Raw genomic sequence first — 17,348 nt, forward strand, 5'->3', positions numbered from 1 at the left:
GTTTATTATATCCAATACCATGTGTTTTCAAATCGGTTTGTGTTAACAAAAAATCTAAGTAACCATTGCCCTCAATTCCCGCAGGCTGGCAGTGTGGCATGGAGCAATTCCTTCCGCAGCAACGCTCGTTGCTAAGAGAGCTCTGCTCTCACCGCTTTCTCTCTCTCTCGCGCTGAATGGTAACTCTCACGTCATTGTGGCGATTTTCGATTTTATATATAGTGAGATAATCGGCCAGAGCATGGATTACGTTCGACGAAATCCGTTTCGGCGCTCAGTACAAAATGAATTATGTTTATATAAACATACATTTACACCCTCCAGATTCAAGTGTTCAAATACAAAATACAGCATGTCTTTGCTTACCCATATGTGTCACTTATCCGTTTATATCAAGCACTTGAAATCTTGCTGGAGCTTCTATGAACCCTGTCACCGGCAATCAAAAAAACATCATATTCCATTCAACCGAGCTACACGGGTAATCAGCGACTATGAAGGCTTATAATTTTTTAATGCGTTATGGAATATCGACGCAATATACTGAAGATAATTTAATATACTTATACAGTTTCTATACCTGTGTATAGATTGCTCGCTTATAACTCGCTATCGTTTTTACTACGCATGCGACGAGGTTCTGACCGTTCCCTGAAATGAAATATTTGCTTAACCTTTTTCTTTACCGATGCTAATAAATGAGCAACAATCTATGCGATTTTCTAGGTGTAGTAGTACTATAGTACTGTAATTTCTCGTTATGTAAAATGATAATAATGCGTAATGCTGGTAGGTGTTCAATCAATATAACACCCCACGTGGAGGTACCGTTCGCGATCTACCGATGCGCCGGCTGTCCTGGAAACCTGCTTCTAGTTCGGTTCCTGTTGGAACATGACTCCGTGGCTCGCTTGACACCGTGTGTTTGTCTTGCACGTGTACATAGCTTAAGATTATTTAAATACATAATATTTTTTTCTTTTGGCTCAACAACCGTTGTCGGTCAAGGCCTGCCTGTACCACTTGTCGGGTTGGCTTTCAGTGACTTTTGGATAACCCCCGATAGCAGGATAGTCAGTCCTACGTATGGCGGCACGGTCTATTTGGGGCTTGAACCCATGACGGGCATGTTGTTAAGTCGTACGAGTTGACGACTGTACCATGAGACCGGCTATAGTCAATGATACAAACTAGTGATGGGTAAAGTTGGCAAAAATCCGATGTCGACTCCGATCCGACTCCGGTCTCCGGACGACTCCGGTCGACTCCGGACGACTCCGAACGACTCCGACTCCGAGCGGATCTAGTGGTTCCATTTTGCCGGAGTAGGAATCGAACTAACAATAGTCGGAGTCGGATCGGAACCGTGGGTGCGCTCCATACAGCACATCACTAATACAAACACATAAATAAAAGAAATGTGTACTCAGATACCTGAATTTACAACTTATAATGCTTAATCGTAAAATAATACTATGTTGGGTAAAACCAGGTTTACTGGGTCAGCTAAAGCATGTATCGGGGAGTACCTATATATGGTATATGGGTCCAATAAACTCCCTGGTAAACCAAAAACTCAGTGGTATCCATACGGATGACAGCCATAGCAGATCTTAATAACTTACGGTTATTACGACAGATAAGAAGAATCGAATGGCCCTAGTTTTAAAGGAATCATGCGACACACTCGCACTCCACTACCCCATCCCATGGAAAAACGCTCCCACCATCGAGGTGTTGACCAAAATTTCGCTGTGTGCATGAGACACACACTCGCACTCCTCCCGCCCTCCACAGCTGAACGCTCCCACCGTTGCGAAGATGGGAGAATTTTTGCTCTGAGCGAGAGACCCTGAAGCGCAAGAGATGACACTATGTGTAAAGACGATCATAATTTGATATGGTCAAAATGCATCGATTGTCGGTTCATTTATCTGATAATGATTTTTTCACTTCCTCAAAATTTTAAACGTTCACAACTAGGCTGATAACAATATTTGAAATGTAAATCAGAATAAAATCAATTTATTGGAAGTAAAATAAATTCCATTATACTTTATTATGACCATATGATCAACACTGCAACATAATGCCATTTACTTTGTGTTGTTCACTCTCGCGCTGTGTTGTGATCGTTCGAAACTCATTGCCAAAACGAATGTAAATTTCATTTGGGAAGGATTGGTGCCGGAAGATGCAGCGAAAATCATTAAGTGTTAATAGAAAAGTGGTTAAGTAAATCGTGAAAGATCAACGCAGGCGTAAATGCAGTATGTTTTGCAACATGATCTACGGGTAAGTGTATGCATAAGAAGAAGAATCTTCCAAATGATGTTTGTGTTCAAACAATCGTAGTACTTTTAATGTTTGTTTATTCTTCTATTATTTTCCATTACACCTAGCTATTTCATTACCAAAGCTCCTGATAACAGATCAAAGCAGGTGAATCGGACTTGAAGTGAAGATCAAGGCAAGTGAAACAGAGTCACCATTTAACATAAAATATCTTCCTGATCGGTAAGTTTCAAATATTACTAGTTTTGTTCACCATTCTAATTCTTGATTTATCTTTCATTCCTCAGGCAAACGCATCAAACAGCAAGTGTTTCTCTTCCAACAGCACGCACCATCGGTGGATCAAGCATTTCGCCCAGCACGCACCATCAAGAATTGAAATATTCCCGAATACCCAAGGACGTAAAAACCGATGGCGGCCTGTGTAACCCAAGGACGCAAAAACCGACAACGGGCTGTGTAATCTGAGCTCTTTACAAAAGCTCTCCACGAAGCTCTCGTCTGCAGTCTTGTCGAAAGAGCCCACAAGTGTTTTGGCATACTCCCGCTGTGTAGACGGCAGAACGCTTTACCCCTTCCAAATTTACCGTTCTTCCTCCTCTGGTTCTTCCTTCTTCCTACCGCGCTCGGGGTACAGTATCGGACAGAATGACAGGACCCTAGTGTTTTCAACGCAGCATGCACCCGTTGGGACAGGTTTATGTGTGGTTTGTGTGTTTGTGTTTGTGTGTGCTTGCATGTGTGTATATGTGTGTGTAAATGTGTGTGTGTGTGTGTGTTTGTGTGTGTGCATGTGTGTGTATGTGTGTGTATGTGTGTGTCTACATGTGTGTGTGTGTGTATATTTGAATGTGTATTGGTGTGTGTTTGTTTCACAAGTATGTCGTTTCGGATAGATTTGGTAGTAGTTTTTTTTGTGTTTTGGGTTAGGTTTTTGTTGTAATTAGCAGGACCAACGCCCCCGCGATCAGTGTTTCTACGATATTTTAACAATTTTACGGTCTTCTTTCGCCGTGGTCTTCTGAGAACGTCCGGTTGACTTGCGCGTTTCGGTTGTCCAAGCGCGTTTCGGTTGTCTAAGCACGTTTCGGTTGTCCGAAGCGCGTATGCCACAAAAGTGCGCGATCGTTCCATTACGAACTCGATCGTTCCGCACTTAATGCCAGCAGCCGCCATTCGGTTAATGATATGGCGCTGATAATCAGTACAATGTTTACCTCGACCCATTGTTACTAACATTGCTTGCTTGGACCGTCAAGAACGCGCTGGTTAAAAACATGGACACGGCTAATCCCGTGCTCTGCCTGCGTTCTACTTCTATACGCGATGAATTACATCGTTGTCGAGCAGCAAAAAAAGCGTATGGATAAAAACTAACAACGAGTACGCGAGTAAGCGTCTTCTCTTCAAAATCGAGAACAGAATACTGCCGCGCTCATGAAACAAAACGCCCATTGAAAAGAACAACCGCGCGCCAGCTCAATGTACGGGAGGCGTAGAGAAGCACCTGTGAGGGAATGCCGAGTTCATTGCTCTTGTGCGCGTATCCATTTCGCACCGGTGTCGCATACACATTCATGAAACAGCACACCTGCGTTGTCGTCCGAGGAACAAGCGCTGCTGTCGATGCAAACTTAAGCTTTTATCCAAGTGTAAACGCACGATGTTTCACATGATAACACACATTATCAGAATACTTTCAACGCAATATGACATAATGACAAGCTACGTTTTTCAGACAACCCCCCCCACACATACACACACACACACACACAGTTTGATAGTACTTTTGATCTGTCTCGCGAACTCTGGTTCATTGTGCAATAGCGAGGATGCAATGCTAATGCATAAGCCCTTCCCCAAGAAGCATACCGAAAGGTGAACCCATGGAGAAGGGTATATGGCCCAAGGAGGGGGTTTACTGGGTAAGAATCCCATGTCAACACCCGTGCGACAACGGGAGTCTTTCGAAGATTCCCCCTCCTTGTAAAACAAAAAAAAAACACACACACACATACACACACACACAAGTAACGTGGTAAAACAAGTGCACGGTGCGATGAAAAATTAGGGTCCTATCTTATTGTCCAATACTGTACCATCCGTGCTGCGCGTGTTCGGCTATCTTCAGTTTAGTGATGACGTCATGAACAGGAGCTGCGCGTGTTGAATCGGCTTCTGTTAAGTAATGACGTCCTCACCGGGGGCTCAATGCGTGCGAACAGACGGAGTCCACGGGCCTGCCCACGCCCGAATGCAGAGCCGATGGCATACGATTCTATCTTCACCATTAACATGAGAGGTACAGAGCTTATACCCCGAACGTACCCGAAAGGTATGCATGCTTCACTCATCAGGATCTAAAGGCAAAAAAGACACAGAAAAAAATCCTCACGGCTACACATGTCCTCTAGACGCGTTGCCTATGCGTCTCGCTCGGTATCACAGCGGCATACGGCAGGTAAGCAGAGCAAATGCTGCTACCTGATACGCACACATGTGAATCGAACCTCAACTATTCGGTTCGGCTCGGTAAACTTCACGAGGACGCCGCAACAAAAGGGCGCAGACTTTTTCATGATTTTGTATGACTTCGGCTGTTTTGGACCTCGCGTGTAGGCGCAGACAATGAAGCAATAATGAATGTTAGTAGTATGTATTACTAAGGAGAGTTTTGCGCATAGGATTACATCAAAACTTACCTTAATATTTTAAAACTGGAAAACGTTTTCTTTCCGTCGCTCACTTTGAACATTGTTGACGAGGCTAGCAGGTAGTCGTTGATAAATAGCGCACACACCTGTAACTTTTTAGACGCCAAGGGTTAGTTGAATGTACCTGTACAAGCACACAGCAAGAAACTTACATCAACAATTTGCTAGGATAAATCATTCCATAACTGAGGAAGAAGGAACACGGCACAAAACGTAAATGAGCAAAGTACGTCGCACAAGAAATCGCACCTCACTTCAGTACATCCTTCCATAGGGAAAGTTCTGGACTGACTGAGAGCTGTAGGGAGCTCAGATTACACAGGCCGCCGTCGGTTTTTGCGTCCTTGGGAAGGAGAAACGCGCTGCGATGAGAGTTCGCATGCTGTTTTACACGCGCGCTTCACTAACACCAATACAAATACCGTGCTTTGACGAGCCGTCTGTGAATATCCCAAGTGACATTTGCTCGAAATTGTCTTCCCATATCTGCTCAATTAGTACTCGATACGCTTGAAATTGTGGATTTGTGTGTGATCAAGTGTGTTGAAAGCGCCAAGATTTTGAGTGTTCGTAAAATAGACGTTCCTCTATCGATGGACCATGCCGTCGAGCTCATAGCTCATTTTTCATTCATAGCTATGGTTTTTTGATGAAAAACAAAAGCTAATTTTGTGTGACGTTATTTTACAAAAAATGGATATTATTTATGTATAAAATGGGAACATGGCCGACTATGACGATAGGAAACATCATTTCCGAGGGAATCTAGAAGAAAGTAACGTAAAAGCCGCTTCACAGTTAATTTTAAAGGACTTTTTCTAAATTCCCTTAAACTGGTGCAGTTTAAGGGAAGTTAAAGGCTCCAATTTAAGGGAATTTGCTCGAATTCCCGATTATTCGTGCTCGAAAATGTCAATTGGGATGTGTCTTCTTTCAGCGAGCTCAACAACTTCGAGCTGCTCGTCACATCGTGTTGTCTCGCTTACACTACAGCATCGAACCATCTCCCCTCCTACGCGTACAAAACCACCAGTACAGAGCGATGCTTTGCCGGAGATGGTTGTGCGCGTTTTTTTCTAAGTCCTGCGCGCAGTGTTTGTGCGTTGGTGCGCATTTCGTTCAAAGTCTTGTGCGCTGGTGTGTTTTGGTAAAGTTTGAAGGAAATAAACAGTGTGCACAGACGCACATGCAATGCGTGGATCGACAGGTAAGAATTTAACAACGCAGATTGTCAACAAGTTTCCCGCAGCCTGGCTCGAACCGGTAGTTTGCAGTACGACGCCATTCGTGAGTATGATAGATTCTAAATGTGTTGTGAAAGTGTACTTTATGTTTCATAGTGATGGGCAAAGCGGTTCCGAAGCCGGAGCCGGCTCCTACCGGCTCCAGACAATTTCGAAGCCGGCTCCGGAGTCGGCTCCGCACCCACGGCTCCGGAGCCGGCTCTGCACCAACGGCTTCGGAGCCGGCTCCGCTCCGACGGCTCCGGACCAACGGCTTTGAAGCCGGTTCCGCACCAACGGCTCCGCTCCAACGGCTCCGGAGCCGGTTTTAACACAAAGGACCATAAGAACTTTTTCAATGAAGTTTCAATCGAGGAAATCCGTAAATAGCGGAGTACATCATGTTTAAAAGAATTTATCTAAAAAAAAATCGATTAGTTTTGAATATTGTTAAGACAGACGAGACTAACGAATGTTACACAACGTCATGTATGTCAATACTGCAATCATATCGTGTGTTAGCTTCCACACATGCGAGAATATATATTCGTTTTTTTATTACGCTATCATACAATGATGTCTCTATAGAACCGTTAGTCCGAAGCCGTTGGTCCGGAGCCGTTGATTCGTCGCCGGCTCCGCAGCCGTTGGAACGGAGCCGTGAGTGCAGAGCCGTTAGTCCGGAGCCGGCTACGGAGCCGTTGGTGCGGAGCCGTGGGTGCGGAGCCGTTGGTACGAAGCCGGCTCCGGAGCCGTTGGTACGAAGCCGGCTCCGGAGCCGTTTGTGCGGAGCCGGCTCCGGAGCCATCGGAGTGGAGCCGGCTCCGAGAAAAAGTCGGAGCCGGCTCCGGAGCCGTTAGTCCGGAGCCGGCTCCGGAGCCGTTGATGCGCTCCGAAACGCCCACCACTACCACGCAAACAATGGGCCTCATCGCGAACGAAAGTCGATAACGGAGTGGATAATTTAGCCGATCGGTTAGCAAAATTCCAATGTTATCCAATTGCGTTTTCTCAATCAGAATCTTCGCTAACCGATCGGTTTGGCAGTGGAGTGGAATGGTGTTTGCCGCCATAGCAACGTGGTTAAAAAGTCGAGCAGTGGGATATGCAGTTGAAAACTTCATATAAAAAAAACCATTTCAGTCGGATAGCCATATCTACTGCTCCACCCCAGTTGATATAACAGTGGAAAACTAAATTATATTAAAAACCATGTTTCACAGCACGCAAAAAAGGATGTTTTATCGCTGTTTGAGTTATTTAAGATGTTTTATCACTCGATTTAGCTAAAATATTATTTTTTAGAAAATATAAATTTACCTGTTTTTTTAAATAAATAATTAAAACACATAAATTTAGGTTTATAACAGGTATCTAGTTTTTATAGTTCAAGCTAAGAAATAAGAAACCAAAAAAAATCCTTTTCTGCTAATCCTTCTCTTTTATCCAACCTTATGTTATGGCCTTATGGCATGTTAGAATCGGTTCCGACACGTAAATGCAACGAGATTGGGAAGACCAGTATTATCACTAGGTACAAGAAATTATAAGCAACTCATATCCGTTGGAGCGGCGAGTTCCGGTCGGAATCGTTTGCGTTGTCTTGTACCTATCGAAGGTGTTGTGCCTACTTGTACCTTCCGGACTATCCCCAAAAACTCAGGGTCGCTTATGGAAGGGTACAGCCCGGGAGTGTTCGGATTGACACACACATCGCTATGTTCCACGCCTCGTGACAAACGTGTCACCCAATGAATTTTTTTGTTCATCCATTTAAACGAATATGTACACTTGAATAGCTTCTCTTCTGATTCACATACATTACAATTTTAACGTAGTTATTTTATTTTTATCAAATCTGACGCAATCATCATCGTACGTGTGGAAGCACACTCATTGTCGTATCAAGCTCGCCAGTCTTCAGTGGACGGTCCTTGTTCAAGGCATGGAAACGATCGTCCCAGGTGTTGTGCAGGGAGAGGGGGTGGGGGGAGATTTCATCTCTTGGCTTTGAATCAAATACACTTTAATTTTTTTCTTAGGGGAGTCGGGGGTATTGGTCGGAATCCCTCATATATGGGCCCCTGTATTCTTTGAGTCCCTTCGTCCATGGAGCCTTTATCGTTCATGGAGGCCCGCGATGAGACTACTGTACACACCATATATGCTGGACTTTATATCCACGGAGCCTCCTGCGGCCAATCAGTCCGCTTACGGTTAAATCTGCAATTGCGGAGAGGGCGTAGTAGGTTTAAATTTAAGTGGCCAGATGACTTGGAGGCCAGTCATTAAGGCCTGGCATTATTAGACTGGCGAGGGCGAGAGACCGTGAGCGGTTTCGGACACTCCTTATTGCACGGAATAAGTGTACCGCGTTGTTTCAATATATTTTTGCACGAGGGTGTAAAATACGGACGTTTACGGATCCAACGTTCGCGGTGGCTGGAGTTGATGGACGCACATGGTATATGGCACAGGACAAGCGTCAGTGAAGGTGGCAAGCTCAGAAAGGATTCAAACCTCGTCCTCCAGTTCATACGATTTTGTTTCAACTAGACTTGTTCAGCCTACAAACCGTTTTACACTTTACCCGGATTGTTTGAATAGACCTACAGTCAGTACTGTCTAAGGCCTGGTGTGGATTCTTCACTAGATGGCCAAATAAGCCAAATTTACTATTTTATTTATTCCGCAACACAACACCTCTAAATGTAAACAAAAGTGTGATTGACAGATAGGCAAAATCAATGGCTACTCGAATCGGAAAGAGTTATCCACCGGTGGAGAAATTATCCACCGGTGGAGAAAATTATCCACCGGTGGAAAATAAATTCCACCGGTGGATTCGAGCAAATTAACCGATCGGATAAATTTTATCGACTTTCGTTCGCGATGAGGCCCAATCTTAGACTGTGCCTGATCGGGAACGAAAGTCTATAACGGAGTGGATAATTTAGTCGATCGGTTAGCAAAATTCCAATGTTATCCAATTGCGTTTTCTAAATCAGAATCTTCGCTAACCGATCGGTTTGGCAGTGGAGTGGAATGGTGTTAGCCGCCATAGCAACGTGGTTAAAAAGTCGAGCAGTGGGATATGCAGTTGAAAACTTCATATAAAAAAAACATTTCAGTCGGATAGCCATATCTACTGCTCTACCCCAGTTGATATAACAGTAGAAAACTATATAATATTAAAACCCATGTTTAACAGCTCGCAAAAAAGGATGTTTTATCGCTGTATGAGGTATTTGAGATATTTTATCACTCGATTTAGCTAAAATATTATTTTTTAGAAAATATAAATTTACCTGTTTTTTATAAACAATCAAAACACATAATTTATAACAGGTATCTAGTTTTTATGGTTCAGGTTAAGATATAAGAAACCAACAAAAGAAATCCATTTCTGCTAATCCTTCTCTTTTACCCAACCTTTTGTTATGGCATGTTAGAATCGGTTCCGAAAGTAAATGCAAAGAGATTGAGCAGACCAGTAAAATCATCAGGTACAAGAAAGTATAAGCAACTCATATCCGTTGGAGCGGCGAGTTCCGGTCGGAATCGTTTGCGTTGTCTTGCACCTATCGAAGGTGTTGTGCTTACTTATATCTTCCGCACTATCCCCAAAAACTCGGGGTTGTTTATGGATGGATACAGCCCAAGAATGCTCGGACTGACTCACACATCGCTAAGATTCACGCCTCGTGACAAACGCGTCACCCAATGAATTTTATTGTTCATCCATTTAAACGAATATGTACACTTGAATAGCTTCTCTTCTGAATCACATACATTACAATTTTAACGTAGTTATTTTATTTTTATCAAATCTGACGCAATCATCATCGTACGTGTGGAAGCACACTCATTGTCGTATCAAGCTCGCCAGTCTTCAGTGGACGGTCCTTGTTCAAGGCATAGAAACGATCGTCCTAGGTGTTGTGCAGGGAGAGGAGGTGGGGGGAGATCTCATCTCTTGGCTTTGAATCAAATACACTTTAATTTTTTTCTTGGGGGAGTGGGGGGTATTGGTCGGAATCCCTCATATATGGGCCCCTGTAGTCTTTGAGTCTCTTCGTCCATGGAGCCTCTATCGTTCATGGAGGTCCACGATGAGACTACTGTACACACCATATATGCTGGATTTTATATCCACGGAGCCTCCTGCGGCCAATCAGTCCGCTTACGGTTAAATCCGCAATTGCGGAGAGGGCGTAGTAGGTTTAAATTTAAGTGGCCAGATGACTTGGAGGCGTCAGTCATTAAGGCCAGGATAATAGACTAGCGAGGGCGAGAGACCGTGAGCGGTTTCGGACACTCCTTATTGCACGGAATAAGTGTACCGCGTTGTTTCAATATATTTTTGCACGAGGGCGTAAAATACGGACGTTCACGGATCCAACGTTCGCGGTGGCTGGAGTTGATGGACGCACATGGTATATGGCACAGGACAAGCGTCAGTGAAGGTGGCAAGCTCAGAAAGGATTCGAACCTCGTCCTCCAGTTCATACGATTTTGTTTCAACTATACTTGTTCAGCCTACAACCCGTTTTACACTTTACCCGGATTGTTTGAATAGGCCTACAGTCAGTACTGTCTAAGGCCTGGTGTGGATTCTTCACTAGATGGTCCGTAAATAAGCCAAATTTACTATTTTATTCATTCCGCAAAACAACACCTCTAAATGTAAACAAAAGTGTGATTGACAGATAGGTAAAATCAATGGCTACTCGAATCGGATAGAGATATCCACCGGTGGAGAAATTATCCACCGGTGAAAATTAAAGAAAATCCAGGAGAAAATTATCCACCGGTGGAAAATAAATTCCACCGGTGGATTCGAGCAAATTAACCGATCGGATAAATTTTATCGACTTTCGTTCGCGATGAGGCCCAATGAGACCCCAAATTTTGAGTGATTCAGGCCGAGGGGTATGAGGAAGCTTGAGGAAGCAAGGAGAAACGCGCTGCGATGAGAGTTCGCATTCTGTTTTACACGCGCGCTTCACTAACACCCGGCCTCAGCACAATTTTTCGATCGAAAAAAATCGATAGGCGCTCACGTAAAACTGACAGTATAACTATTTCTTTTATACCCCTACATGAAATTGGCCCAACAAGTAAACAATTTTTAAATCATTTATAAATAATGTTTTATCACCCAAAATATTGAAAAAGAACCAACACATTTACCAACTTGATTTTACATAACGTTTTTCTAAAACATCAACCTTGATTTACGTTATTTTTCTGATATTCGATAATTTCCGCAGCTCAATGCGTCGCGGATTTTGCCCCATACAAAGCGGCACGATCGAATTTTTGTAGCATAGTTCATTTTGCTCGTGAGTGTCATGGTATACCAGTTTTCAAAAAGACCAGTAAAATGAACACCTTGGCGGCGAAATGAGTGTCAAATGACACCAAAATGACAGCCGGATCTATCGAATTTTTTCGATCGAAAAATTGTGCTGAGGCCGACCAATACAAATACCGTGCTTTGACGAGCCGTCTGTGAATATGTGTTCTTTCAGCGAGCTCAACTTCGAGCTGCTCGTCACATCGTGTTGTCTCGCTTATACTACAGCATCGAACCATCGCTCTGTATGTCCCCCTCCTACGCGTACAAAACCACCAGTACAGCGCGACGCTTTGTCGGAGATGGTTGTGCGCGTTTCGTTCTAAGTCCCGCGCGCAGTGTTTGTGCGTTGATGCGCATTTCGTTTTAAGTCTCGTGCGCCGGTGTGTTTTGATAAAGTGTGAAGTGAACAGTGTGTACAGACGCACATGCAGTGCGTGCATCGACAGGTAAGGATCCATTTATTCACAGATATGTGTTTGCTGGATGGAGGTCGTACTTAGCAGGACGACGACATGATGTGCGTTTTTGTCAGGTTTTAAATGTGCGACGAAAGTTTACATTAAGTTTCAATAAAGTGTTTAATGTAACCAAAAATGACCGTGTTTGTGTTTGCTTTTATAATAAGTGCGTATTTGCGATCGTGGTAATGTATGAAAGAAAGCGAAAAACAACAAGCTTTTGATGTGTTGGAGGCATGGCTCGAAAGAACACAAACACACCGTGCTGCAGAGCGCACCGTGCGTTGCGGGTGGGGTGGGGGAGGGCTCGCGTGAGTGGGTAACTCATTGGTCGAAGAGACACCGTTTTTGGGTTTTTGGGTTAATATTAATATTTCAAATATGAATTCAAATAGGAAAACACGCAGGAATTACAAGGAACTAAACCATAGGATATAGATAAAACTACTTGACTTATTAGGACTGCATGAAATGAACTGCTCGAACTACACGAATGAACTTTGTAATGAATTATGTAATGAACTATGGGACAAACGAATATACAGTTGCAAACAGACCGACGATTAAGGTGCACTCTTTTCATTCTCATCAAATTTACACAAGTTAATATCACAGTCCAGTACTTTAGTGAATATATTTCACATTTTTGGTCCTTCGAACATGATACGTGACATCGAGGAACGACATCGAGGAATGTTAGAATCAGCAGGATTCTCGCTAAAAACTGGGCATCGAATCAATCAGAGGCACTAGTAAATATTCCTGCCGAAGACATTGCAATCCAACCAACGCATGAGTGGCAAGAATCAAACCATGTATCCACACTTGGAATCGTTTGGGAACCAACAGCAGACACGTTTCGGTTCCGTATTGATATGCCTCCTATCACAACCATAATTACCAAAAGGCTAGTTTTATCCTATATTGCTAAAGTTTTCGACCCTCTCGGCTTGCTTGGGCCTACGATCATCATTGCGAAAATGTTTATGCAACAACTATGGGCGCTAAAGAAGGATGGAAAGTCATTTGACTGGGATAGCGAGCTACCATCGCCCCTACAACGTGAATGGTTAAAATTTCATTCAACCTTGGGATCACTCCGTGATATACGCATTCCACGTTATATTTCCCAATGCACAGCTACAAACGTGCAAATACATATATTCGCAGACGCTTCACAATTAGCATATGGTGCTTGTTGCTATATTCGTGCTGAAAGCATAAAGGGAGTCAGTGTTCGATTGCTAACGGCCAAATCAAAGGTGGTAGCTTTATCTAATTCACATTCGATCGCTCGATTGGAATTGTGTGCAGCACGATTGGCAACAGTCCTTCATCAGAAGGTGCAACAATCACTAAAAATTTCTGCTACTACTATCTGCTGGACGGACTCTATGACGGTACTACACTGGCTAAACTCTGCCCCAAATCGATGGAAACCATTCGTAGCGAACAGGGTCGCTAAAATACAACAGACACCTAACATACAGTGCTGGAAACATGTTCCTGGCATCGATAATCCAGCTGACGATATTTCGCGCGGTCTGACGCCGGAAAAAACTATTAGTGTGTCAGCGCTGGTGGCACGGGCCACATTGGTTATCGCGAGGCATGGAAGAATGGCCACAAGATCCACCATCACTAAATGAGTCAGCGAACGCGGAGAGGAGAGGTTGGCATCACGGATTGCAACAACATCAACAATCTGCGAGTTTCGCAACGGATTGTTTTCACGCTATTCGGTTTACCACAAGCTTCAACGGGTTGTTGCATATTGCCTGCGCTTCATTCATAACATAAAACACCGCCAGCAAACTAAACCAAATGCTAAATCCGTTCCACTACTCACGGTCGAAGAGCTCACACAGGCAGAATTGAAATTGTGCTATTTGTCACAATTAGACTCGTTTTCCGAAGAAAGACATTGTCTACAAAAAAGCAAAGAGATCCCTAAACAGTCTAAACTGAAATGGCTATCACCGTTCATCAATAGTCAGGGTATCCTACGCATTGGTGGCCGGCTCAGCAACGCACAGCTGGCAGATTCAACTAAGCATCCCATTATATTATCTGCAAAGCATCCATTATCAGCACTACTGGCAGTTTCACTGCATCTAAAGAAGTTACACACCGGGCCTCAAATGCTGCTTACAACGCTACGCCAACGATTTTGGCTCATAGGAGGTCGCAATTTGTGCAAATCGGTCTACCACAGTTGTCACTCTTGTTTTAAAGCTAAACCTACCCTCGTCAAACAAAGCATCGCTGATCTACCAACGTCCAGAGTCACTCCAACGAGGCCTTTTTCTGTATGCGGTGTAGACTATTGTGGACCAATATACCTAAAGGCAACTATACGCAACAAGAGTCCAATCAAAGCATATATTGCGATATTTGTATGCTTTTCTACAAGAGCCGTTCATATTGAACTCGTAGCCGATCTCACCACCACATCATTTTTAAATGCACTACGCCGTTTAGTTGCACGTCGCGGACAAATTAGTGAGCTACACTCAGATAATGCCACTACATTTAAGGGAGCATCGCACGAGCTGAACCGCATTTACAAAATGCTCAAATGCGATGAGAACGATCGTATTACTATTTTCAATTGGTACGCGACGAACGAAATCCAATGGAAATTTATCCCTCCACGGGCACCACACTTCGGAGGTTTATGGGAGGCAGCGGTGAAGGCAGCTAAAAAACACATAATAAGAACCATAGGAACGAAAAGCATAACACAGGAGAATATGCTTACCCTGCTGGCACAAGTGGAACAGTGTTTGAATTCTCGACCATTAACTACTTTATCAGATGAGCCTTCTGATTTAGAACCGTTGACGCCGGGACACTTTCTCATCGGCTCTAATATGCAAGCGGTACCAGACGTCGATCACACCGGAACACCAGACAATCGATTGAAGGAGTTCCAGTTGGTGCAGAAACACATGCAAAACATTTGGGCTAGATGGTATCCGGAGTATCTGCAACAACTGCAAGCGCGAGCCAAACATTGCAACGGGCAATCGGTGTCACTGCAAGAAAACCAGCTTGTGATCATCAAGTGTTGCGACGAGTTTGGCAACTGTCCGATGTAATGATATTAACGCGTATTGATGACTGCCCGGTGTAAAATATGCCACACGGATACTTGATAACACACGGATAATTGATAACACACGGATAAGGTGAACAGAAAGGATAAGGCGGGTGTACGGAAAGAAACAGAGTGCGGCAGCGATTCTTTTCTTTCCAACCGTACGACGAGACAAAAGTTTTTTTACTTGTTTCACCGTTAGTTAAGCTTTCGGCAATAAATATACTTTGTAAAGATATCTGGAAAGTCGTCGCGTTCGTTTGACTGTTGCTCAACGCAACATTGTAAAAAAACTTCTGGTTTAACCAGAGAAGTGTTAACCACTTCGTAAATATCGTTTTAAACGAACTTTATTGTGATAGTTAAGCTATCACAACAGGCAAGTGTACCGCGCAAAGAACAAACTCTCCGTAGTACAATGGAAGTGAGTGAATTGGTGACGGGTCGTTCACCTGACGGTGACGTGCAACGTGTAGATATATCCTCCGTAAATGGGTTTAATCCGCTAGCGAACTCTACCACTACATTGAAGCAATATCCGTATCTCCGCGCGCCTCACAACGATCGTCCGACCAGTGCTTCTCAACCGTATGAGGTTAAGATTCATGCGCGTGTTTCACAAGCAGCATCGTGTGCCCATCAAATGGGCAAGATAAGGATTCCAAATCCTTACATAACGTTAACAATTCACCCGGAAAATTCGGCATCAAGTGCTGTTCGGCCGGGTGATGTATACCGTTCGGATCCACCTGCGTTAAACGCAACCTCTTGGGATGGTGAAACATCCAGTGCTCATCAACCCGCCGTGAAGCGGCCTAATGAACCACGTGTACCGCTAACAACAAATAACGCTCAACTTGGCGAGATGAGCTTATATAATTCACATGCGCCGTTTGTAGAATACAATGCAATTCGAACAGCGCAACCAGTTGCGGTTAGCCTACGGGAACCATATAAGCTGCACGCAGCTTATGCTGCTGCATGGGTACAGTAACGGACATTAAGATAGGACCCTTTTTTTTCAATGCACCGTGCACTTGTTTTGCCACGTTACTCGTGTTTGTGTGTGTGTATGTGTGTATTTGTGTGTGTATGTGTGTGTGTGAGTGTGTGTGTGTGTGTGTGTGTTTGTGTGTGTGTGTGTGTGTGTTTGTGTGTGTGTGTGTGTGTGTGTGTGTGTGTTTGTGTGTGTGTGTGTGTGTGTGTGTGTGTGTGTGTTTGTGTGTGTGTGTGTGTGTAGTAGTAGTAGAAAGTGAGTGTGCTTTTTAATGTGTATTTGCAAGTGCGCGGGTTTGTGTCTGAAAAACATAGCTTGCCATGATGTCATATTGCGTTGAAATTATTCTTATTATGTGTGTTATCATGTGAAACATTGTGCGTTTACACTTGGATAAAAACTAAAGTTTGCATCGACAGCAGCCCTTGTTCCTCGGACGAAAACGCAGGTGTGCTGTTTCATGAATGTGAATGCGACACCGGTGCGAAATGGACACACGCACAATATCAATGAACTCGGCATTCTCTCACAGGTGTTTCTCCAGTGCACGCCATTGAAAGGCCTTCGTGCATCTCTGCGTTGCACGTTGTGTGCGAATGGTAAACTTTGTGCGTGCATTGAGCTGGCGCGCAGTTGTTCTTTTCAATGGGCGTTTTGTTTCATGAGCGCGGCAGTATTCTGTTCTCGATTTTGAAGGGAAGACGCTTACTCGCGTACTCGTTGATAGTTTGTATCCATGCGATGTTTTCGCTGCTCGACAACGATGTAATTCATCGCGTATAGAAGTAGAACGCAGGCAGAGCACGGGATCAGCCGTGTCCAAGTTTTTAACCAGCGCGTTCTTGACGGTCCAAGCAAGCAATGTTAGTAACAATGGGTCGAGGTAAACGTTGTACCGATTATCAGCGCCATATGTAAAAGCGAATGGCTGCTGCTGGCATTAAGCGCAAAAGGATCGAGTTCGTAATGGAACGATCGCGCACTTTTGTGGCAAACGCGCTTCGGACAACCGAAACGTGCTTAGACAACTGAAACGCGCTTGGACAACCGAAACGCGCAAGTCAACCGGACGTCCTCAGAAGACCACGGCGAAAGAAGACCGTAACATTGTTAATATATCGAAAACACACTGATCGCGAGGGCGGTGGTCCTGCTTATCACACCAAAAACCTAACCCAAAACACAAAAAAGCTACTTAC

General features: G+C 44.0%; 2 long non-coding RNA genes across 2 annotated transcripts; both read right to left on the minus strand.

The window, feature by feature from the left end:
* Nucleotides 1-4,375: 4,375 nt before the first annotated feature.
* Nucleotides 4,376-5,929, minus strand: LOC133391562 (uncharacterized). Its single transcript, XR_009765052.1, has 3 exons — nt 5,162-5,929; nt 4,998-5,101; nt 4,376-4,502 (listed from the first exon to the last, which is right to left on the minus strand). It is a non-coding gene; the product is annotated as an uncharacterized LOC133391562 (long non-coding RNA).
* Nucleotides 5,930-14,420: 8,491 nt separating this feature from the next.
* Nucleotides 14,421-15,446, minus strand: LOC133391637 (uncharacterized). Its single transcript, XR_009765121.1, has 2 exons — nt 14,814-15,446; nt 14,421-14,752 (listed from the first exon to the last, which is right to left on the minus strand). It is a non-coding gene; the product is annotated as an uncharacterized LOC133391637 (long non-coding RNA).
* Between the last annotated feature and the right edge of the window lie 1,902 nt (nt 15,447-17,348).

Source organism: Anopheles gambiae, chromosome 2 (genome assembly GCF_943734735.2).
Source record: "Anopheles gambiae chromosome 2, idAnoGambNW_F1_1, whole genome shotgun sequence".
NCBI classification, from domain to species: Eukaryota; Metazoa; Arthropoda; class Insecta; order Diptera; family Culicidae; genus Anopheles; species Anopheles gambiae.